The sequence below is a fragment of the Pongo abelii genome, chromosome 18, assembly GCF_028885655.2.
Source record: "Pongo abelii isolate AG06213 chromosome 18, NHGRI_mPonAbe1-v2.0_pri, whole genome shotgun sequence".
In the NCBI taxonomy this organism is placed as follows: Eukaryota; Metazoa; Chordata; class Mammalia; order Primates; family Hominidae; genus Pongo; species Pongo abelii.
Window position 1 is genome coordinate 10,943,994 of NC_072003.2, and position 24,217 is coordinate 10,968,210.

Genomic DNA, 24,217 nt, shown 5'->3' on the forward strand with positions numbered 1-24,217 from the left:
TACTAAAATAGCATAGCATTATGTATTAAGGTAATATTAATATTAGTACGAGGATGACATTGTGATAATACTTACCTTTTATTTTTGCACTTACTGTCTGTCAGATACTGGCTGAGGCACTGCACATTCATTAATGTTCTCAGGAGCCCAAGGACATTATTCTACCCATTTACTAGATGAGCTAACTGATGGTGTTCAGAGAGATGAATAATTTACTCACGGTCACACTGTGATTGGTAAAATAGAGATTCTAAGCTAATTCTGATTGCCAGATCTGTGCTCTTAACTACCGGGAGGATTCACCACTTTAAAAAATATATTTCCTTATTGAATTCTGATGGTAGTTACGTCTCCTTATCCCTATTTCAGAGATGAGTAAACTGAGGCACAGAGGCATACAATAACTTGTTCTAGTTTACGGGAGTGTCTGCTAAGATCCCTCATTTCCATTCACAACCTATCAGATATTTAGCATCCACTAATTTATCTAATTACAGATGCTTCTAAAGTGCTTGTAACCTGCTCTAAGTGGGAACAGCATGCATGTTACAACCTCATTTACACTGTTAATTTGGTAAACTTCCTTCAGCCTCCATCCAACATGTCACAGATTCCAGTCTTAATGAAACTTAATGAGATTTGGCTATAAATATATGGAGGTAATGGCTTGTATAATATTGTAATGCTCCTTGAATTTTCTACCATATTTGCTAGGATTCCTGGACAGGAAACTTATTCAATCTCTTTAGAGGAGAGAAAAAGAAAAAGATGAAAACCTTGGGCTATCTCACAGTGACAGTTCCTAGAACCTAAGGAATAAATGGCCCAATTTTACCTTAAAATCCTGTCTTTTAATTGATGCTGAGCACTTCCCTGTGTTCACAAATGTTAATTGATTACCGACTGTATACAGAGTTCTGATGTTTCACTATGAAGAGGTACAAACAAATAAAAAGAATAAATACACATAAATACATATGTATCTATTATGAAAATAAGTATAAATGATATAAGAGATATATTTCTTTATTATAAAGCAAAAACCCCTTATAAAAATTGTCTTTAAAATCTAAGTTATGTTGCTTGTAAATGTCTTAAATGGCAAAGGTTGCAGATTTTGAAAAGCAAATAAACATCAGGAAAAAATGTAAAAAGGAAAGAGAACATAGTTGGCCATATTACAATCAAAGGCAAAGCAGTATGACATAGTGAAAAGAATGTGGGCTTTAGACTTAGACCTGAGTTTATATCTTAACCTTGAATGATCATCAACTATCCTATTGAAAAATTTGGGATTAAATAATACCTATATTACAGGGTGATTATGATAGTTAAAATAAATGATACAGCATGTGCTCATAACTTATTAAATATCCTGGCTCATGGCAGGTAACTCAATATAGAGTAATAATTCTCGTTATTTTTATTATCAGTATATTACAGTAGACATCTGCTCTATATAGGAAATGTAAAATTGATGGTTTGAAAATATAAGTCCTGAAATGTTTATGAATCCCTACATTCACATATGGTAACAACGAGGTGACTGGTTCTTACCAATTATAGATCTCCCTGACTGCTCACAAATGGAGCAAACCTCATACTGATAAGACTTTGCGTGCTATGGGGCCATTGAAATTGACCATCTAGACCAGGGTCTCAAAAATCAAATCAATACAAAGGTCAACCTGGAAATGAAAATCAGTGAGGCAGGCTGGGTATTCTAAGATATATGCTTCCGATACAGATGAGAAAGAAGCACCAGATAAAACTTATATTCGTATTAAAACAGATTGGATATTTTTCAATTCTATAATTCTAAATTTTCTTGAAATATGTGTTCCTCTCAGTCTATATTTGATTTTCTTACATTTGATTCAGGTGGGTATAATAAATATTTTCCTGTTTTATAATTATCCTAAAAGAAGAATAACCCAAATGCAACTATAAATGTCAAGGAGTATTTGGATTCAGACTCAGAGAGGCAATGGGGAGTTGTGGGGAGTGCTGCAAATCAGAATACAGATATTGTCAGCTCCAATGTATGGTTGCCAAGTAGACCTCACATTGCAAGATTTCCCAGTCTTTCCAAAATCACAAAAATATCTGGATTTTATGGGGGTATATTCTAATATTTAAATGTTGACAACTTTAAAAAAAAAACATCATATGGGCTGATGTTCTATGGGCTGATGTTCTATGGGCCAAACAAAACACATCTGTGGACATCTGATTGGCAAGGACCTCTAAGCAAAATCACTTGGCCATGGAATCAACTGATAAAAGTCACACAGTGATTAATTTATTCCACCCATGTCCACTGCCTGCTGTGTCCAAAGCATTCATGTCATACATTGGAAGAAATCCGAGAAGAGTATGATGTTTGCAACTATGGGTTTTGAAATGAGATATTCTTGGTTTAAATCCCAGCTCTGCAACCTTCTAGCTGTGTAAAATCATCAGTAAAATGGGGATGATTTCTAACTTTCAGGGTTGTCATGAGAATGAAATGAGATAATATATTAATTATTCATAGCGAACATATGTTTGTTGATTGTTCACAGGCTGGCACAAATAAAGGCTAACTCTTGTGATCACTGACAGCCCACTGCTATGGTCCTGGCATTCTGTTCTCCATGTTCATAATCTTCATCCCCAGCCAGCTTCTTGTAAGTTCTGCCTGGTGCTCCTTTCTTGATAATGTCCTCCCATACAGCTACCACCCAAATTAACACAATGGATGTGGATATAGATGCCTCTTTTCCCAACATTTCAGCCGTCATGTTGAATTATGTGGCTTCAACCTTACTGAGCCACTGTACCTTGTAACACACTGTTACATCTGATACCATGAATCACCCAGTCCTGTTAGACCCAATTTATGTCCAGCTGCACAGTTGTATTTTCTTATGCCATATCTTGTTATATATGTCCTTAATGACTGGCTGAGGCAGTGGCTGCAAAGTCTCCTAATTTCAGAGTCCTAGACTGTGCTGCCATATCAAATAGCCTCGTGGTGTTACATGAGATTTCCTTCCTAGCCCTGTGTGTCTATTCTCACCTTCTCTGGACTCCACTCTGTTCCTACCGTAAAGTTTACTTCCTAATATCTCCTCATTCAGGCTACTTGTCTTTTCTGCCTTAAGACTTCTCCAAATGCTCATCAAATCTGCTTATTCATCTTTGATAAAGAATTGACGGCGGCTGAACTCTAGACAGTATATACCGTCATATCCTCTCAAATCCTCTCTTCTGCCCTTGTGCGTTTTTCCTCTCATTTAATTTTGAGGACTTCCAAAACTCTGCTTTATTTGATGACATCTGCCGCCATGGGGTTAATTATCACTTACATACAGAAGGATTGCTATGGACTAAATTTTTGTGTTGGCTCCAAATTCGTATGTTGAAAACTAATCTCCAATGTGATGATATTTGGAAGTGGGGCTTTGGGAGGTGATCAGGTCGTGGGAGTGGAGCCCTCAAGAATGAGATCAGTGCTCTTATAAGGGGCTGGGACTCGAGTTCCCCTTCCACGTGACACAGTGAGAAGGTACCTTCTATGAACTAGGAAATCGGCCCTCACCAGACATGGAATCTGCTGGCACATTGATATTGGACTTCCAGCCTCTAGAACCTTGAGAAATAAACGTCTGTTGTTTAAAAGCCACTCAGTCTATGGCATTTTGTTATAGCAGCCCAAAAGGACTAAGATAATGGTGTCAAGAAAAGACTAAAGTCTTTAGGGTCAGCTGATGTGTATTTGAGCACCACTTACCTGACAGGTATCTAACTTTTGGCTATTCCCTTTCCCCTGTGAGCTAAGTTTCCTTACATATTAAATGAGGTTATTAATGATACCTGATTTACATGAAGGTAGAGAATGAGCAGATAAAGACAGTGGCTATAACCATTTCTGGCACACAGTCAGCACTTGACAAATGTTTGTTCCTTCATCATATCAGGAAAAAAAATGTTCATTGAATTCCTCAGGGTAAGGACTGTGTCTATCATTTCTGAACCTGCAGGAGAGTCACGGTGACTGAGGTTTGAAAGACAGAGGTGAACATTTGGGGGAAAGGCACTGCTAGAAGACATGTGTCCATAATACATATTTCTTATTTCCTGAAGTAAATAGAGTTCTCAGACCCACTATACTAGTCCATTTTCATGCTGCTGATAAAGACATACCTGAGACTGGGCATTTTACAAAAGAAAGAGGTCTAATGGACTCACAGTTCCATGTTGCTGGGGAGACATCACAATCATGATGGGAGGTAAAAGGCACATCTCACATGGCACCAGACAAGAGAAAAGAATGAGAGCCAAGTAAAAGGGGTTTCCCCTTGTAAAACCATCAGATCTCAGGAGACTTATTCGCTACCATGACAACAGTATGGGGGAAACAGCCCCCATGATTCAATTATCTCCCACTGGGTCCCTCCCACAACATGTTGGAATTATGGGAGCTACAATTCAAGATGAGGTTTGTGTGTGGACACAGCCAAATCATATCATCCACTCACCAGCACCCAGGAACGTTCCCTCCATGCCTGGGTTGAGTACTTGCAGCACTTAGACTAGAGAAAGTCTAATCACCTGGAGGTCATCAGGATTATCCAGAGGGCTTCTTAAAACACAGGTCAAAGGGCCCTGCTTCCAGTTTTGGGTGAGGCCTAGTAATTTGCATTTCTAACACTTTCCCAGGTGATGCTGATGCTGCCTGTCTGGGGACCACACTATTGACTTTAGGTATAACTGAAGTAGAAGGTGGGACTTGACTCCAGAGGTGGGGCTCAGACATTGGACCAAATTGAGGACCAGCTAAAACAGGGACAGGGCAGAAACAGCTTTCCATAAGACACACCCACCAGTGTGCCATGTCAGTTTACCATTGCCATGGCAACCCCCAGGGGTTACTACCCCTTTCCATGGCAATGCCCTGACAACCCAGAAGTTACTATACTTTCCCTAGATATTTCTCTATAAACCACCCCTTAAAATGACTGAAGAACTGCCATGAGCTCCTACTCCCAGTACACTGCCTATGGGGTCACTCTGCTCTGCAGGAGCAGTCATGGAGCTGTAACAGTGTTGCTGGAGCTGTAACACTGCTGCTTCAGTAAAGCTGTTTTCTTCTACTCTACCATCAACTTGCCCTGGAATTCTTTCCTGGGTGAAGCCAAGAACCCTCATGGGCTAAGCCCCAATATGGGGCTCTGATGCCCTCCATCATAACCACTCTACTCTATCTCAGCAGTTCTCAACTAGAAGGTCAATTTTGTGCCTCCGAGGGGACATTTGGCCATGTTTAGATACTTTTGGTTATCCCAACTGGGTTGGGGAGGACTCGACTGGCATCTAGTGGGTAGGGAGCAGGGATGCTGTTAAACATCCTACATTGCACAGGACAGCCCTCAGCAAAAGAATTATGCAGCCCCAAATTCAATAGTGTTTAGGTTGAGAGGCCCTGCTCTTCCTCCCCTCAATCCCAGCAAGTATTCAGAATGATGATGTCCATCTGCCCATCAGTAAGTCAGCAGGACATCACTGCTGTATTTCCCCTCCCCTCCTGCTTCACTGAAACAGATGAACGGGTCTCAGGCCACCCCAGGGCTCCTCCACTCTGAAGGCAGAGCTACCTGACTACATTACTGCCTGCTTGAACCCTCCATGGCTCCTCATTGCCCGTTTAATAAAGACCAAGTCCCTTCCCATGCCTCCAGGGCCTGCCTGTCTGTCTCTCTAGCTTCCTGTCCTGCATCCACCCTACTACTACCCACCCTCCAGCTGCTCATATCTGCTTTCAGTTTCCTGACACTGCCAAACTCTCTCTTACAGTGGACCTAGGCTCATTTTTTCCACTGGTCTAGGGCCATACAAAACACTGCAGACTGGGAGGCTTAAACAATAGAAGTTACCTCCTTACAGTTCTGGACGGTAGAAGTCCAAGGTTGTGTTGTTAGTAGGTTTGGTTTCTTCTGAGTCCTGTCTACTTGGCTTGCAGATGACAGCCTTCTCAATGTGGCCCCACACAGTCTTTATGTGTGTGCATGTGCCTGTGTTCACATTTCCTGCTTCAGTTATGCTGGTTTAGGGTCCACCCTAAAAATCTCATTTTTAACTTAATTTCCTCTTTAAAGGCCTCATCTCCATCCAAATATAGTCTCATTCTGAGATATTGGTAGATAGAAATTCAGCATACGAGTTTGGGTAGGAGGCACATTTCAGCTGATGACATCTGGGAAATCCCCACTCAACCTTTAGGTATGAGGCTGAATGTTGTCACCTCTGGGAAACCTCTGGTTCCTTCCTCCATCCTCATATGCCACCATGGACTACCCTTATTACACATAGCACCTCTCACGATGTATTGTATCATCTCACCTGTCAGCAGCCCCTGGAGATCAAAGCTCTAAGGGGTAGGCACTGTGGTTGCCTTGTTGAATCCTATATCCCCGGAGCTAGCACCACTCTTGACAAAAAGAAGATTTTCAGTACATATTGCGTAAGTAGCTTAAAGAGCCACAAGCGCATCTGTCCTAGATTTTAGATACAAGATTTAATGTCATGTGATATCTTGTTCAATAAAGAAAATTCATTGAATCACTAAATTTATTTTATCCTGAGTTTTGTCCTGGCAATAAATTCACAGCACAGATTTTATTTTTGTGGCCAGATTACACTCCTTCATGAAAATGAACAGAAAATGGTTAAACATGACCTCTAAGTGAGGGAGTGTTACACACAGGATTGCAAACTCTGATATGTCACCACTACTTTTCAAAGATGCTCTTGAATTCCATTTGTCATTTCCTTTTCCAGGGAAAACTCACTTGAACAAAAGTGACACTTAAGTCAGAATGCATAGCAACATGAGGTTAGTCAAGGTGACCAAGTTTGTGCTAACTTGCATCAGCTCTCTCCTCTAGGGTTGAGCTCTTCCTACATAATCCTGGCTTGGCATTTGTGGATTTGAAGTTTTCAATCTAGGGCCTCTGTGGGTGGTTGTTTAGGTTGCATTCTGCACAATCGTAGGCTCCAACCCTACTTGCCACTCCAGACTTCAAGAACTCATCATTTCAGGGGCGTTATCTAAAAGACCCTGGGAAGTTTGGATGGTTCAGGAGACTCTCTTTAATGTCTTACCTCTAATCGGAGTATTTTAGTGGCTAAACCAATTCTTCATGCTCACTATGTGACCCAGGTCTCTACAAAGAGATTTGAGCAGGGCTGGAAAGGTTTGATTCACTCTGGAAAAAAAATATGAGTTTGACTGCCTGGCTACATGCTCACAGTTCTCAGGTCAAATCAACACATTTACTGTCTATTACATTCATGGCACCATGCCCAGTGTTGAAATATAACCCAGGGCTGGCCGCGGTGGCTCACGCCTGTAATCCCAGCACTTAGGGAGGCCGAGGCTGGTGGATCACCTGAGGTCAGGAGTTTGAGACCAGCCTGACCAACAGGGTGAAACCCCGTCTCTGCTAAAAATGCAAAAATTAGCCGGGCGTGGAGGCGCATGCGTGTAATCGCAGCTACTCAGGAGGCTGAGGCAGGAGAATAGTTTGAACCCAGGAGGCAGAAGTTGCAGTGAGCTGAGATCGTGCCACTGCACTCCAGCCTGGGCGACAGAACAAGAACAAGACTCCGTCTAAAAAAAAAAAAAAAAAAAAGAAAGAAAGAAAGAAAAAAGAAAAAAGAAAGAAATATAACCCAGACTGGGTGTGGTGGCTCACACCTGTAATGCCAGCACTTTGGGAGGCCAAGGCAGGTGGACTACTTGAGGTCAGGAGTTCGAGACCAGCCTGACCAACATGGGGAAAACCTGTCTCTACTAAAAATACAAAAATTAGCTGGGCGTGGTGGCGCTTGCATGTAATCCCAGCTACTTGGGAGTCTGAGGCAGAAGAATCACTTGAACCCAGGAGGCGGAGGTTGCAGTGAGCTGAGATCACACCACTGCACACCAGCCTGAGCAACAAAAGCAAAATTCCATCTAAAAAAAAAAAAAAAAAAAAAAAACCCTTAAAGAAAAGAAATATAACCCAAAGGTTGTGATTTCTTATTTATAGCTAGAACATAGTAGGTGAGTGAGTGTATTAATTTGCTAAGGCTTCCATAACAAAGTACTACAGACTGGGTGGCTTAACCAACAGAAATGTACTTCCTCACAGCTCTGAGGCTAGAATTCTGAGATCAGGGTGTTGGCAGGAGTAGTTTTGTTGTTGTTGTCTTCCAAGTCTCTCTCGCTTTGGCTTGTAGATGACCATCTTTTTCCTTGTGTCTTCCGCATGGTCTTCCCTTTGTGCATGTCATTGTCCTAATCTCCTCTTCTTATAAAAACACCAGTCATATTGAATTAGGGTACACCCTAATGACCTCATTTTAACTTAATCACCTCTTTAAAGACTTTATTTCCAAGTACAGTTACATCTGAAGTGCTGGGGATTAGGGCTTCAGGATATGAATTTGGGGAGGAGGACAAATGAGTACCCAAAATTCTGAGTTGCAATGCCCTTGTATTAGGCCACTCTCTCATTGCTATAAAGAAATACCTAAGACTGGGTAATTTATAAAGAAAAGAGGTGTCATTGGCTCATGGTTATGCAGCCTATACAAGAAGCATAGAGACTTTGCTTTTGGGGAGGCCTCACCAGGAAGTTTCCAATCATAGTGGAAGGCAAAGGGGGAGCAAGCTTCTTACGTGGCAGGAAGAGGAGCAAGGGAGAGAGAAAGGGGAGGGGTGCAACACACTCTTAAATAACCAGATCTCATAAGAACTCACTCACTATCTCCAGGATAGTACCAAGGAGATGGTGCTAAACCATTCATGAGAAATACACACTCCCACAATCCAATCACCTCCTACTGGTCCCCACATTCAACACTGGGGATTACAATTCAACATGAGATTTGGTGGGGACACAGATTCAAACCATATTAGTCCTCATCTCTCAAATAGGGAAGATGATACCTACCTCGGTGCAGGGGAAGCCCTTAGGACAGAGTAGGGGTTTGATTAATAAAAATATTCTTTCTGGTACCAGCTCAATGACCTGCCATTAATCCAGTTTCTGTGCTGGAGGCGGATGAGGGGAGGAGAGATGACTCCCTCAGCCGCTGGTCTGGTCTGGAATCTCTCTCCTCAAAGCATTGTCCCCATCCCACCAGCATCATTTGTGAGCTTTTTGGAAATGCAGAATCTCGGACCCCATGCCAGATCTATACTGAGTCAGAAGCTCAGGTCCTTAGGTGATTCACACACAGGTTAAAATTGAGAAGCAGGCTGGGCGCAGTGGCTTACGCCTGTAATCCCAACACTTTGTGAAGCCAAGGTGGGTGGATCACGAGGTCAGGAGTTCCAGACCAGCCTGGCCAACATGGCGAAACCCCGTCTCTACTAAAAATACTAAAATTAGCCAGGTGTGGTGGTGCATGCCTGTAATCCCAGCTACTTGGGAGGCTGAGGCAGGAGAATCGCTTGAATCCGGGAGGCAGAGGTTGCAGTGAGACGAGATCACGCCACTGCACTCCAGCCTGGGTGACAGAGCAAGACGCTGTCTCAAAAAATAAATAAATAAAAATAAAAATAATATTGAGAAGCACCAGTATAAATATGGAGTGTCTCAACTGTCCCCTTCTGCCACCTGCCTCTCCAGTGCAGACAGTATCTCTAGAACTAAATAATCCGCCCTGTCCCTTTTGTCATGCTTCTCAAGTCTATATAATCCTTCCCAATGTAATTTTCACCAGTAGACAAGAGGGAGAAACATTTTCTCAGAAAGACAAGTTTCAGTCTTGACATTTAACCTCTGTAGTTTGTAACCTGTCAGTCAGGAGAACAGTGAAGGTCATCTACCTGTTCTTCATGTAGTTCAGGCGTCCCTGACTGCTCTTAAGAAGGTCGTCAGGTCCAGCTCTGACTCTATGCAGCAGAGAAGCAAAACCATTGTGATGGGTCATTAACAAGCATCAGGCAGACAGTGTGGGTGGGAAATCATGGTCCAGAATGTCAAACGGCTCTTAGACCTAGCAGGAGAGATGCGCAATTAATTCTGTCCTTTAGCACCCCCCTGAAAAGTTCTGCACATAAGAGCAACTCACTTTATCGGCTCTTGGAGCTTGCCTCTTTGTTACTGGGTTTAGCCTCCGCCCCCTAAAATCTGAGGCCACTCCATCCAAACAAACCAAGAACATGCCACTGTGGGTCAAATGCTTTCAGTGTGTTCATGCATTTGGAAGTGGGAGAGCTTCTAGCCCCAGTAAAAAGAGTCTGCATCATTTTACACCGTGGCTTCCATCCCACTATTCACCAGGGCTGCTCAGGTTTCTCAAACACGGTTAATACCACAAAGCCCATTAGTGTCTCAGCCTGCTACCTTCTGCTTCCCAGACTGTGGTCTGCAATCCCGACCTAGCCTCAGTGACAGCAGCCGCAGATGGAGCCCTTTAGGAGACAGTAACACCATTTCATGTTCCTGTCCATGGGATTCTTATTAGTCTGGATGAATGGCTGAACAATTTTTTAGGCTCTTCGGTCTATTGCTCAGACACCTGGGAGTCCCATCCCCATGTCCTTTGCAATGCCTCATTTCTGGTAATTTATAACACATTCACTGTTAAATATCTATCACAGAATGTCAGCCAGGCCTGTGCCTGGGATCTATATAACAGTGTTTCATTCTGTGCACCTTTTTAGGCACAGAAATAGCCCCACTGACGCAGAAGAAGCAGTCCTATGGTTTGTATCTGGTTCTTGGGAGATGCTGGTATCAGAGAATGATGCTCCAAGTAACCACCATGGACTAGTTATATATAACAATTTTTTTTTTTTTTTCCGAGATGGAATCTTGCTCTGTCACCCAGGCTGGAGTGCAGTGGTGTGATCCCAGCTGACTGCAACCTCCACCTCCCGGGTTCAAGCAATTCTCCTGCACCAGCCTCCTGAGCAGCAGGGATTACACGCACATGTCACCATGCCCAGCTAATTTTTGTATGTTTAGTAGAGATGGCATTTCACCATGTTGGCCAGGCTGGTCTTGACCTCTTGGCCTCAAGTGATCTGTCTGCCTCAGCCTTTCAAAGTGCTGGGATTACAGGCATGAGCCACTGCACTCAGCCTCATATATCACAAATTTTGATATGATATATTTTCATTTTATTCAGTGTAATGTTTTAAAATGTCCCTTGACACTTTCTATTTGAACTTTGAATTACTTAGAAATGGGTTGCTTACTTTTCAATTGTTTGGAGATTTTCCTGTTATTGATTTCTAGTTTGATTTCATTGTGAATGAAAAACACAACTGTAAGAATTAATTCTTGTTCAGTTACTTGTGGGGATGTTTTACAGCCCAAGACATGGTCTTCTTAGAATATGTTCCATAGCACTGGAAAAAATGTGTATTCTGTTGCTGTTGGTGGAACGTTCTATTAATGGTGATTAGATCTGATTGGTTGATGGAGTTGTTGTGTTCCTCTATATCTTTGCACAGCTTCTTTCTACTTGCTCTGTCAATTGTTGAGAGAGGGGTGTTGAAGTCTCCAAGTGTAGTTGTGCATTTGTCTACTTCTTTCATTTCCATCAGTTTCTGCTTTATATATTTTGCAGGTTTATTTTTTTGGTGCATTTACATTTAGGATTACTATGTCTTCTTATTTTATTGACACTTTCATTTTTATATAGTGTGTATCTCTGCTTCTATTTTTTCCTATAAAGTCTGATTTATTGGACATGAATATTGCCATTCCTCCTTTTTACTTTTACTAATGTTTACATCGTATATATTTTCCAAACTTTTTTTAAGACAGGGCCTCACTCTGCTGCCCAAGCAGTGGTGTGATCATAGCTCACTATAACCTTGAAACCCTGGGTTCAAGCAATCCTTCCACCTGGTAGTTGGGACTGCAGGTGTATACCACTGTGCTTAGCTAATTTTTTAATTTTTATTTTTGTAGAGGTAGGTGTCTCTCTATGTTGCCCAGGCTGGATTGAACTCCTGGCCTCAAGCAATCCTCCTGCCTTGGCCTCCCAAGGCACTAGAATTACAGGCATGAACCACCGCTCCCAGACAAAACTTTTACTTTCAATCCATCTATACTGATATATTCAAAATGAGTTTCTTGTAGATAGGGTATATTTGGGTTATGTTTTTAATCCACTCTGGAAATAATGTTTTTAAATTGATATATTTAGACCATTTACACTTAGTGTAACTATTGATATGTTAGGGCTTAGGCTTGTGTGGTTCTTTTTAAAACTTGTTCTCTCTGCTTTTTCATTTCTATGTTTTATTTTTATTGCCCTTCTCTGGGTTAGTTGAACATTTATAATTCCATTTTAATTTATCTATAGAAATTTTGAGTGTACAAATTCTCCTTTACTTATGATGGAGTTAAGTCATGATAAACATAAGTTGAAAATATTGTAAACTGACAATGCATTTAATATACTCAACCTACCAAACATCATAGCTTAGCCTAGCTTACTTTAAATGTGCTCAGAATACTTACATTGGTCTAAAATTGGGCAAAATCACCTAACACAAACCCTATTGTATACTAAAGTTTTGAATATCTCGTGTAATTTATTAAATACAGTACTAAAAGTAAAAAACAGAATGGTTGTATTTACTGATTTATATTCCATTGTATGGGTATATCACATTTAGTTTATCAATTCATCCATCAATGTATGTTCAGCTTACTTCCACTCTTGTCTATTATGAACAACGCTGCTGTGAACATTCATGTACAAGCTTTTTTTGTGTGGATATATATCTTCATTGTTCTTTGGTATATACTTAGCAGTAGAATTGCTGGGTCATGTGGCATCTCTGTGTTTCACATTTTGAGGAACCACCAAACTGTTTTCCAAAGCAGTTGTACCATTTTATAGTACTATCAGTGACATCTGAGGATTTTATCATTTTTTTAACATCTCCAAAATTGAGATGTCTCTTTGATGCACTTTGCAATTACAAATGGCTATGTTTCTTTTACTTTTTTATGACATAAAAATGGTGGATTTTACAGTCCGTAGCGTCTTGAATTTAATTATATGTGGTTATTGTTTACCACCATATAAATACTCTCAGTCTTAACAGTAACATAAAAGCACAGATTACAGAAATTAAGAAGTGGAAGAGGAAGGGGTGGGGTCAAAGGATGGAGTTCAGATCTCACGTCTAATTGAAAGACAGGAAAGGAACATATTTAAGAAACATTTATAGCAGAGGAATTTACAAATATGATGTATCTGAGAGGAGGAGAGATGCTAGGTAGTTTAAGTAATTACTCATCTACCATAGAAAGAAATCAATAGATAATGTATAAAACTCATCTGCTCTTACAAAGAGCAGAATAACTACATTATTTAGAAATATGGAATTAACTATTAGAAGAAACAATGAAAGAAGATAAGGTCATTTTTGAAGTTGTGCGTTCTAGGAAATGAAAAAGATGTCGAGTTGGTGACGTGCAGGACACTAGCCATTTATGAGCCCTTTTGTTCTGTCTGATGTTTCACCACGTATAGGGCTTTGATAAAAATTTGTAAAAGACATACAAAAGTAAAATTTAAAGCACATTCTCTATGAAACTAAACTCTTGTGGTGAATGCTTTGAGAGAGATAAGAATATAGGATACAGACCCTAAATAAGATGAAAAAGACAGGAGATAATGCCGGACAATGAGTTGATAAAAATTTTCTGCTTCTCAGATGCTATTTATTCAACATGAGGTTCGTTTTATGCATTACTTATGCCATTTCTCTAAAATTCAAAGATAGCAGAAGCTCAAGAGGAAAAAAGGAGAGAAAAAGCTTATTTTTAGTTTTATGACATATAAGTGGCTGTAAGTTTTAAGATGAAGGGAAGTTAATATTGGGATTCTGATTCAGTTTCCAATACTTTGCAGGGTATGACAGAACTAAGCTATTTAATCTCCTGGTGACTCAGTTTTCTCAGCCCTAAAATGGGGATAATACTTTTTTATCCCACAAGATTGTCATAAAAATTAGATAAAATCAGAATGTAAAGATTCTTTGAAACATGTAGAATGTAGGTAAATGTTTTCTCTTAAGGCTTTTTGCACATTAGCAAAACAGGTGTTTGAAATTATAACATAGGACTCTTCACATTATCCCAGCAATAATGAATATTTGACAACAACATTTAAGATATTAAATTTTCAGTTTTATGTTCTATTCTTCTTTCAAAATATTAAATATTAAGATTAAAAACATTCATAAATCTTCCTTGTAGGAATCGTGATGTCAAATGTCTATCTGTTACCTATCAGATATAAAATGTGAATCTAAGGTCTTGTACAGTCTTTCATGGATCAGAAAACATCATTTGTGCATATGTGATATATTTTAAGGTGGTAAATGACCTAAGGCTTCTGTTGATGTATGGATTTTAGAATTTCCATCTGGTTGTTTCATTTCAATCCAAATAGACATGAAACATCACGAGCAATTCACAATTATCCACAATAAAACTGAAAGTACATTCTAGATTATGATTATTTATTTGCCTTTTAGAAACATTTTTCATATATTAGAACAGAGTAAGTCCCCTCTCCATCCCTTTCAGGAAGATTAAAAATAAATGTTTGTTGATATGTGGAGTGTTTACAATGAGCCTTGGCATTTGGCTAAATTCTGGGCATACATTCTATCATCTATCTGTTGTACTAATTTAAGGGATGGTGCTATCATCATCCCCATCTTACAGATGAGGAAGCAGGCTTAGAGAGATTGGCCAACATTATCCTAAGCGAATTAACGCAGAAACAGAAAGCCAAATTTATTGCACTTTCTCACTTATAAGTGGGAGCCAAACACTGGGTACTTATGGACATAAAGATGGCAACACAGACACTGGGGACTACTAGAACAGGGAGGGAGGGAGGGGAGTGAGGGTTGAAAAATGAACTGTTGGATACAATGCTCAGTACCTGGGTGGCAGGATCATTCATACCCCAAACCTCAGCATCATGCAATATATCCAGGTAACAAACCTGCACCTGTATCCTCTGAATCTAAGTTTTATTTATTTATTTATTTATTTATTTGTTTATTTATTTATTTATTTATCTATTTATTTTTGAGACTGAGTTTCGCTCTTGTCGCCCAGGCTGGAGTGCAATGGCACGATCTCGGCTCACTGCAACCTCCGCCTCCCAGGTTCAAGTGATGATTCTTCTGCCTCAGCCTCCTGAGTAGCTGGGATTACAGGTGCCCCTACCATGGCCAGCTAATTTTTGTATTTTTAGTAGAGACAGGGTTTTGCCGTGTTGGCCGGGCTGGTCTTGAACTCCTGACCTCAGGCGATCCACCCACCTTGGCCTCCCAAAGTGCTGGGATTACAGGCGTGAGCCACCGTGCCTGCCCGTATAATTTATTTTTAAATTTGTTTTGAGACAGGGTCTCGCTCTGTTATCCAGGCGGAGTGCAATGGTGCAATCACAGCTCACTGCAGCCTCGACTTCCAAGGCTCAAACAGTCCTCCCACCTCAACCTCCCAAGCAGCTGGTACTACGCAGGAGCATACAACCAAGCCTGGCTAATTTTTGTGTTTTTTTTTAGTTTTTGTTTTTGTTGTTGTTGTTGTTGTTGTTGTCGTTGTTGTTTTTTGTAGAGACAGGGTATTGCTATGTTTCCCCAGCTGGTCTTGAACCCCTGGGCCCAAGCAATCCTCCTTCTCGGCCTCCCAAAGTGCTGGGATTACAAGCATAGGCTGCTGCACCTGGCCCTGAATGTAAAAAAATTGAAAAAGAAAACAAAAAGAGAGAGATTGGCCAAATTACTCAGAGGCACTGAGCTACAGAGGGAAAAAAAACAGAACTGAAATCCTGCATTTAAAGTCTGAGCTCTTAATCATGATGCTGTACACTTCTGTTGTACCTATGAGGAACTACATAGAAGATACAAAGGAAAGAGGCCTATAATCACCAGAACTTCTGTTATCTGTCAGGCATCTCCATGGGCATATTCTATTTAATCTTTGCAGCAATCCATGGGATTGATTTTATTATCACTATTATTCTTTTCTTTTTACCAGTGAGAAAATAAAGAAGCACAGAAGTCGGGAGCAGAGGAGGGTGGTAAAACACAGGTAGTGTCAGAATTGATGGCCACACAGCCTGTGGGGGTGCAGAGGAAAGAGGGGGAACAGTCTGTTGGTGGGAAGAAGCTGAAGGGGTGTGGAGAATCCCGGGTCAATGATCCACTTTCTTACAATGTGCTGTGGCTTGAATGTATCATGAGCCAACTTAATTGCAGTGAAACCTGGAGCTGCCCCGGGGCTGCTAAGCTGCAAGAAAATAAACCTAATGCCAGTTACCTCTTTATCATCATCTGGGAAGCTGGTAGTGAAACCAGAGTCCAGGATACCAGAGCCAAAAGGTGGAAGGTTAATAATTCCTACTGATACCATTTCAGCACCTGGATCTAGCTATACCTGAGGCCATCACTGGACTTTGTTATATTGGCCAGTATCATTCTCTGTTGTACTTAAACCTGTTAGAGATACATTTCCATAAATCTTAGTAGCAAGATTCCTGAAAACAGATACCCATAGCTTTTTATAGCACAAATATTCAACTTTTCTATCCATAGGACCACAATATATCTGGAAAACAAGGGTTGACATGAGAGATTTTCCCAAGGTGACACAGCTAGTGAACACTGAGGCTGAAATTAAAGACTTGAAATTAAAATCCTGACCTCCCCACTCCTGGTTAGGACAAAACAAGTTGACATTTTATGTAATTGTTCAGCACACTGAGTTTTATAAAATTCTATTTTAGATAATACTTCAGATCATGTTTCATAACCACAGCTTCACAAGATACTGAAGGATAGTTTCTATTTGTGGTACCTGTTGAAATACTTTTGGGGAATAAAAGGATGAGAAAAAGAATTTAAAAAGGAAACAAGCATTTATTGAATACTCCTTATTGTCTAGCACTGTGAAGGCATTTTGGCATGGATTATCTCATTTATTCCTCAAAATAAGTCTTAGAAGTGATTATCCTCATTTCCACTGTGTGGATAAAAAAAAAAAATTGAGTCCAAACTCAGCCATCTGCCTTCATCTGCATACTTCTAACAGTGGCAGTATTGGGCCTTTCTATACACAGTCAACTGGGAGAGAGGGTCTCTGTCCTCAAGGGGCTTATGCTCCTTCTGTGGGATTTGTGGCAGGAAGACCATCCATACTTGAGATGAAGCCTCGCACCTTCACCTCTGAGCTGTGACCTCGGACACATTGCTTTATTTCTCTAAACCCCATTTCCTATCTGTAAATTCAGGATAATACAACGTGACCTGCAGGAATGTCGTGAGAACTGTTAACTAAATATGTGTGTGAAACAGAGGATACAAGAGGCTGGAAAGGGTGGGTGGAAGGGAGGGAAGGGTGAGAAGAGATTTGCAAAAGGATACAAAATTGCAGCTGGATAGGAAGAATAAGTTCTAGTGTTCTGTAGCACTGTAGGATAACTATAGTTGACAATATTATATTGTTTCAAATAGCTAAAAGGAGGGTATTGAATGTTCCCAACACAAAGAAATGATAAATGTTGGGAGTTGGGGGAAATGCTAATTACCTTCATCTGATCAGTATACATTATATGTATCAAAAAAACATCATATACCCCTTGGATATGTACAATTATTTGTCAGTTAAAAAACTAAATTAAAATACAATTTAAAAATACATGTGTGACATAGAGAAGGATTTCAGCACCAAATTTAATGGATGACTTTATATGGTTTTTTAAATCACCCTCAGAGAAGTATCATCTCTGATTAATCCCTCCCTGCTTTTCAGCACACTTCTCTTGGTTCTGAGATGCTGAATTTTTTGACTGTTCTCCTCCAACTCTCTGGCTTCCTCTTTGCCACCTCTGCCCTCTCTCCTTGGCCTCTCTGAGGTGGAGGTACCCAGGGCACAGTCCTGGGCTTTCTTATCTCTGAACATTGTTCCAAGGTGGTCCTATCTATATGTGTGGTTTCAAATATCATCTACTCACTGAAGGCACCCAAATCTATGTCCCCTGCACTCACCAGTCCCTTGATCGCCAGAATCATAACTCTGCCTGCCTATTCAACATCACCAATAGGGTGTGTAGAAGGCATCTCAAATCTTCTGTGCTCCGAAACAACCCCAACTCAGTTTTGTCCTCTCCAGGTCAGAATGGCACCTCCATCCACTCAGTTGCTTTTATTAAAATCTCCCAAATCCATTCTCAATATCTTTATATCCTTCAAGCCTGTATGCCCTTCATCCAATTTCTAAAGGGGGCTTGGTTGCTTTCCCTAAACCATTACAATTGTGCACTTTTCTCTGTAAGAGTTGGTGTCATCCTAGGCTAACCTGCCATCGTCTCTCACCTGGATGACCTTGAGAGCCTCCTAATTGGTCTCCTTGCTTCTATTCTTGTTGCTCAATAATCCATTCTTGACACAGCAGAGAGAATAATTTCTTTCTTTCTTTTTTTTTTTTTTTTTTGAGACGGAGTCTCGCTGTCTCCCAGCTGGAGTGCGGTGGCACGATCTCGGCTCACTTCAAGCTCCGCCTCCCGGGTTCATGCCATTCTCCTGCCTCAGCCTCCTGAGTAGCTGGGACCACAGAATAATTTCTAAAAATACAACGCACATCATGCTACCCCATGCTTAGCATCTTTTAACAGGTGCACATTACACACAATATAAGCCCAAATTTCTCAGCATGATCTACAAAGCCATACATTCCTCTCTACCCACGCTGTAACCACACTGGCTTTCTTTCTATTCCATAACTCACTGAGCACACTCCCTTCTTATGGCTTCTAATGTTTAATTTTATTAATCATTTCTTCTTTTTAGGGTATTCCTCATGGCTGGTCCCTTCTTTTTATTCTGATCTTGGCTCAAATTTTACCTCCCCAGGTACAATTTTACCTACTCTGATAACTAAAGAAAACTTCCATTCAATATCCTTGCTTTATAATCTTCATATCCTTATAGCCTTCTAAAAGCATCTTCTTTATTCATATATTTTTCTCATATCTGTATTCTACTAAAATGTAAGCTCCATGAAGGCAGAGAACTTAGCTGTCTTGTTGTCACTATATCTATAGCACTGAAGTATTACCCAGTGCATGTTTATTCAATAAATATTTATAAGATTAATTAATTAGGTGCTTAACTAATACATAGAATATACAATTAACTTATATGGCATAGAAGCACATATAATCACTAACAATACCAAAAATAATTCATGCTATTTTTTTGTGCCTAATCAACAATCCATCAAAATCCCTATATCTCAGTGACATTAGAACAAACAAGTTTCTCAGAGTTCATAGAATTGCCCACCTTTCAGTGAACTCAGGAATACTATTTTATTGGAGAGTTACCCAAGGCAATTCTTGTCTTGAGCTGATGTCAAATGCGGTAAAAACTCACAGTTGATTCTTAATTGAATTAAATTTATTGCATATTTACTGAACACCTATCATGTATCAGCTGCAGTGCTAGACCTTGCAGAGAGAGGTTAATAATAAGTGGTATTTGGGGATGCGTTTGTATTTTGTCTTATATATGTGTGCAGCAACAATCAAGGCTGAGATGAAGGTGGAATTCAGTCCTGCCTCTTCATGTCTGCTGGAGTGATACGGCAAGGTCCACAGATGCCTTAATCATAGGTAGAAAGGAGGTCTCTGAGTAGAAAGAATTGATATGCTCAGATAAGCTGACAAGCTTTACTGCCTTGACACCCATCCAACATCTTGCTTCTAAAAGTGGGGTCTGCACACAAGCAGCATTGGCCTCACCTGGTGGTGCAGAACCTCAGGTGCTACCCCAGGCCTGATGAATCAGAATATCCAATAAAGGAAAACCCCCAGGTAATCTGTGTTCATATTAAAATTTGAGTAGTACTTCATTAACAACGTCACATAAATGGGCTCAAGGCATTCTCTCCTCTGGTGCCCCAATTGGGTCTCACTTCCCTACAGACCACTGGGCAAGCAAGGACTGTGGTGGTGTTCTGGGAGCACCACCCAGGTGGGGATCCCTGGCTGGGAGTACACTTGTTCATGGGGCATCAGCCCTGAGTATTCCCAGCCGTATCTGAACAGCCCTGGGCAAGAAGTGTGAGATGGGACAAGAGGGAGTAGTGTTCAGCTTATTATGGTAGCTAAGGAGATGCCTAAGGGAACTCGAGTGACCTACGTGAAGTGTCAAGGATAGATTTTGACAGTTCCATTTATTTATTCAATAACGGCTTATGGAACATCTCCTATACACCAATAGAGGGAGGCAGAGAGCATGGTGAATGCAACATTGCATAATGGTGTTGGGAAAAGGGTCCCGATTTCACGGAAGCTGACAGCCAGTCTGTCATTTCCTAGCTAGGTAACTTTGAGTAAATTACTCGACCTCTTTAGATTTTATTTTCCTACAGGGCAAAATCAGGGTAACAATAGTTGCTGTCTTTTAAAATGGTTGCATAACTGAATGAAACAATGCATACAAATTGCAAAGCTCAGTGCCTGAGCCACATTATAAAGGATCAATAAATATTAGCTGCTGCTGTCACCACCACTACAAACCCTGGATGCTAGATGCTAGGGCAGTGGTTCTCAACCTTGGCTGAGTGAATGTCAAAGTTACCTGGGGAACGCAGTACACTGTTAATGTAAGGAATGTAAGTAGGTAGGAATGTAAGTTAGTGCAGCTGCTATGGAAAATAGTGTGGAAGTTCCTCAAAAAACTAGAAATAGATACATCATTTGATCCAGGAATCCCATTGCTGGGTAAATATCCAAAAGGAAGGAAATCAGCATATCAAAGTGGTATCCACACTCTGATGTTTATTGCAGCACTATTCACAGTAACCAAGATATGGAATCAACCTAAGTGTCCATCAATGGATGAATGGATGAAGAAAATATAACATATGTATGGAATGGAATACGGTTCAGCCATTGAAAGAATGAAACCCTGTCATTTGCAGCAATATGGATGAAACCAGAGGCCATTATGTTGAGTGAAATAAGCCAGGCCCAGAGAGATGAATAGCATATGTTCTCACTTATACGTGGGAGCTAAAAAAGGTTGATCTCATGGAGGTAGAGAGTAGAATTATGGTTACCAAAGACTAGGAAGTAAACAAGACAGGAGGGATGAAGAGAAATTGGTTAATAGGTACAAAAATAAAGTTAGATAGAAGACATAAGTTCTGATGTTTGATAGCACAGCAGGATGACTATAGTAAATAATTTATTGTATATTTCAAAATAGCTAGAAGATTTGAAATGTTCCCAGCACAAAGAAATGATAAATGTTTGAGGTGATGGAGTTCCTAATTACCATATTTTGATCATAACACATTGCATGCAGGTATCAAAATATCACAAATACTCCATAAATGTATACAACTATTATATATCAATAAAAAATTGAGAGAAAAACAACTGAAGTTATTTGGCAGCTTTTAAAATTTGCTGATTCTTAGCCACATCCCAGGCCAACTAAATCATAATCTTTGGGGATAAAAGCCAGACATCAGTATTTTTTTAAAGCTCCTCAGTTGATTCTGTAACCAAGTTCAAGTCCAGCTGCTCACTTCTCAAAAGCCAAAATGTGAGAAGTGAGGTGCAGTGAAAGGAAAGCAGCTTTATTCAAACACCAGCACTTGGGAGATGATTGGACTCGAGCCCCAAATAAACCATCTCAATATTTTAGGCAAGGGAGTGGATTTAAGAAGGGAAACTTTACATGGAAAGCATGCAGGTGTGGTGCAGAGTCTTGTGTGTCTTGTTCCGATGGCCATCTTGCATTATTGTCCACCTGGAGTGAGGCCTGGTGCCATCTTGACAATGGTTGGGTTGTAATAATAGATTAATCACTTTGAGGTAATCTCTAGATGGGGAGAATTCCACAGCTGGGTCTTCCTGTTTGGTTTAAGATTAGCCCCTGGAATTTCTAAGCAAGCACATCATTAGATAAGCAAGCACTGTGAAAGAGAGTGCCTGGTGGGAAAAGAGAGAAAGAGTTTCAAAATACGTTTCAAGGCTTAGACAAGAAGAGAGAAAAAAATGTTCTTTAAAATGCATTTTAAAGCCAAGCCACTCAGATACAATTCCAAGGTGTAGCCAAGGTATACCTTGTACCATGGAATCTAAGATGATTTTAGGAAAGTTCACCCTTTCTCTGGGGTGCTCACAGTCTTCCAGAGAAGATCAATATACAAAGAGATAATGATAATTCTATGTTCCAAATATGTGCAAGGAGATATGAAAAAATGACAGCAGGACTGCTCAGTCTAAAAGCCATGTGAAGTAGTGGGAAAAAAGTACCTCACACTATTTTTCTTGTTTTTTATGTAAAAGAAAGTGACTGCCCATGCATGACACATAGTCTGTGGGGAAAAAAAAAGGTGAGTCTCACAGCAAAATGTAAGTAGGTCATTGCAACCCAAACTAACTCCAGCCACTGGCAGTTCTAAAGAGGTCCTGGTGTTCATTAACCTCTGGGTATCTCAGCTCACTCCTTTGTGAGATAAGTGGGTAACGGTGATGCTCTCTAAGGACCTGCCAGAGGGTGACGAGAAGGGCCACAATTACCTGCCCCAAAGAGGTGTTAAAAGATTCAGTTAGATGCAGAAACCTGGAGATGCTCTGCAGTCCGGGAAAGGTACATGAGATAGGTATGATCCCCTGCCCATCAGCAGTGTGGCGCACCAGCAATCCATGATTCCTCTAATTGCTTTTAGTCAAAGTGTCTTGATAAGTCAATCCCCCAATTCAGAGTTCACACCAAGAACAAAGAAACCTGATAAAACAGTTTTGATGGCCGGGCCCGGTGGCTCACGCCTGTAATCCTAGCACGTTGGGAGGCCGAGGCAGGTGGATCACAAGGTCTAGAGATCAAGATCATCCTGGCTGACATGGTGAAACCCCGTCTCTACTAAAAACAGAGGTGCATGCCTGCAGTCCCAGCTACTCGGGAGACTGAGGCAGGAGAATTACTTGAACCTGGGAGGCACAGGTTGCAGTGAGCTGAGACTGTGTCACTGTACTCCAGCCTGGCGACAGAACGAGACTCCGTCTAAAAAAAAATGGTTTGACTGCTCAAACTGTGTCCATTCCAAAAGATATGTCCCAGTCCTAAACTTCCGTACTTGTGAATGACACCTTCTTTGGAAATAGGGTCTTTGTGGATGTAATTAAGTTAAAATGAGATCATACTGGATTAGGATGGGCTCTAAATCCAATGACCTGTGCCCTTATAAGGAGAGAGAGATACAGAGAAAGAGAAGAAGGCCATGTGATGACCGAGGCGGGGATTGGGGCCGTGGAGTTACAAGCCCAGGGGCACCCAGTATTGCTGTACCAGAGGCCAGAAAGAGGCAAGAAAGGATCTTCCCCTAGAGTCTCTCGGGAGAGGACAGTTCTGCTAATACCTTGATTTCTGGACATCTGACCTCCAAAACTGTGAGATAACATATTTCCATTTTAAACCATGCAGTTTGTGGTAATTTGCTACTGCAGCTCTGGGAGACTAATACAAATGATGATCTGTCCTTTCTCAAATAAGAATGGGAAATTATTTAGGGCCATTAGCTCTGATTTGAGAGCAGCCAAACAGACAAATCACTATCCACCAGGGATTGAATCTGGGTGCCCTGACTCTCAGTAGCCAAAGTCCCAGAGGTCTAAATCTTCATGAGTGCTTTGCAAAGGGTTCACAGCTTTTATTTTGCTCAGGGCAAAGACAAAATCTGACTTAGGTAGACTGTTGAAATGAATTGGATTTTAAAAGATTTAAGTGACGATTTCCAATTGTGTTGGATCTATCTGGTCGCATGGGCACCAGTACCAGGACCTTGCCCCACAAACATAATTCTTATTAAAATATAGAAGGGGAATACTTCAGGTCAAAGAACTTTAGATTCTTTTAGCTTCCTGAGAGCTGACCATATTTGGTTTCAAGCCAGACTCATCCAACATTGCAATATTGTCTTTATAGTTTCTTCCCAATCTTGCCTCCTTCCATAATTATAATGTATTAGGCCATTCTTGCAGTGCTATAGAGAAATACCTGACATTCGGTAATTTATAAGAAAAGAGGTTTAATTAGCTCATTGTTCAGGAAGCTTCCAATCACATTGAAAGGCAAAGGGAGAGCAGATGCTTCACATGGCAAGAGCTT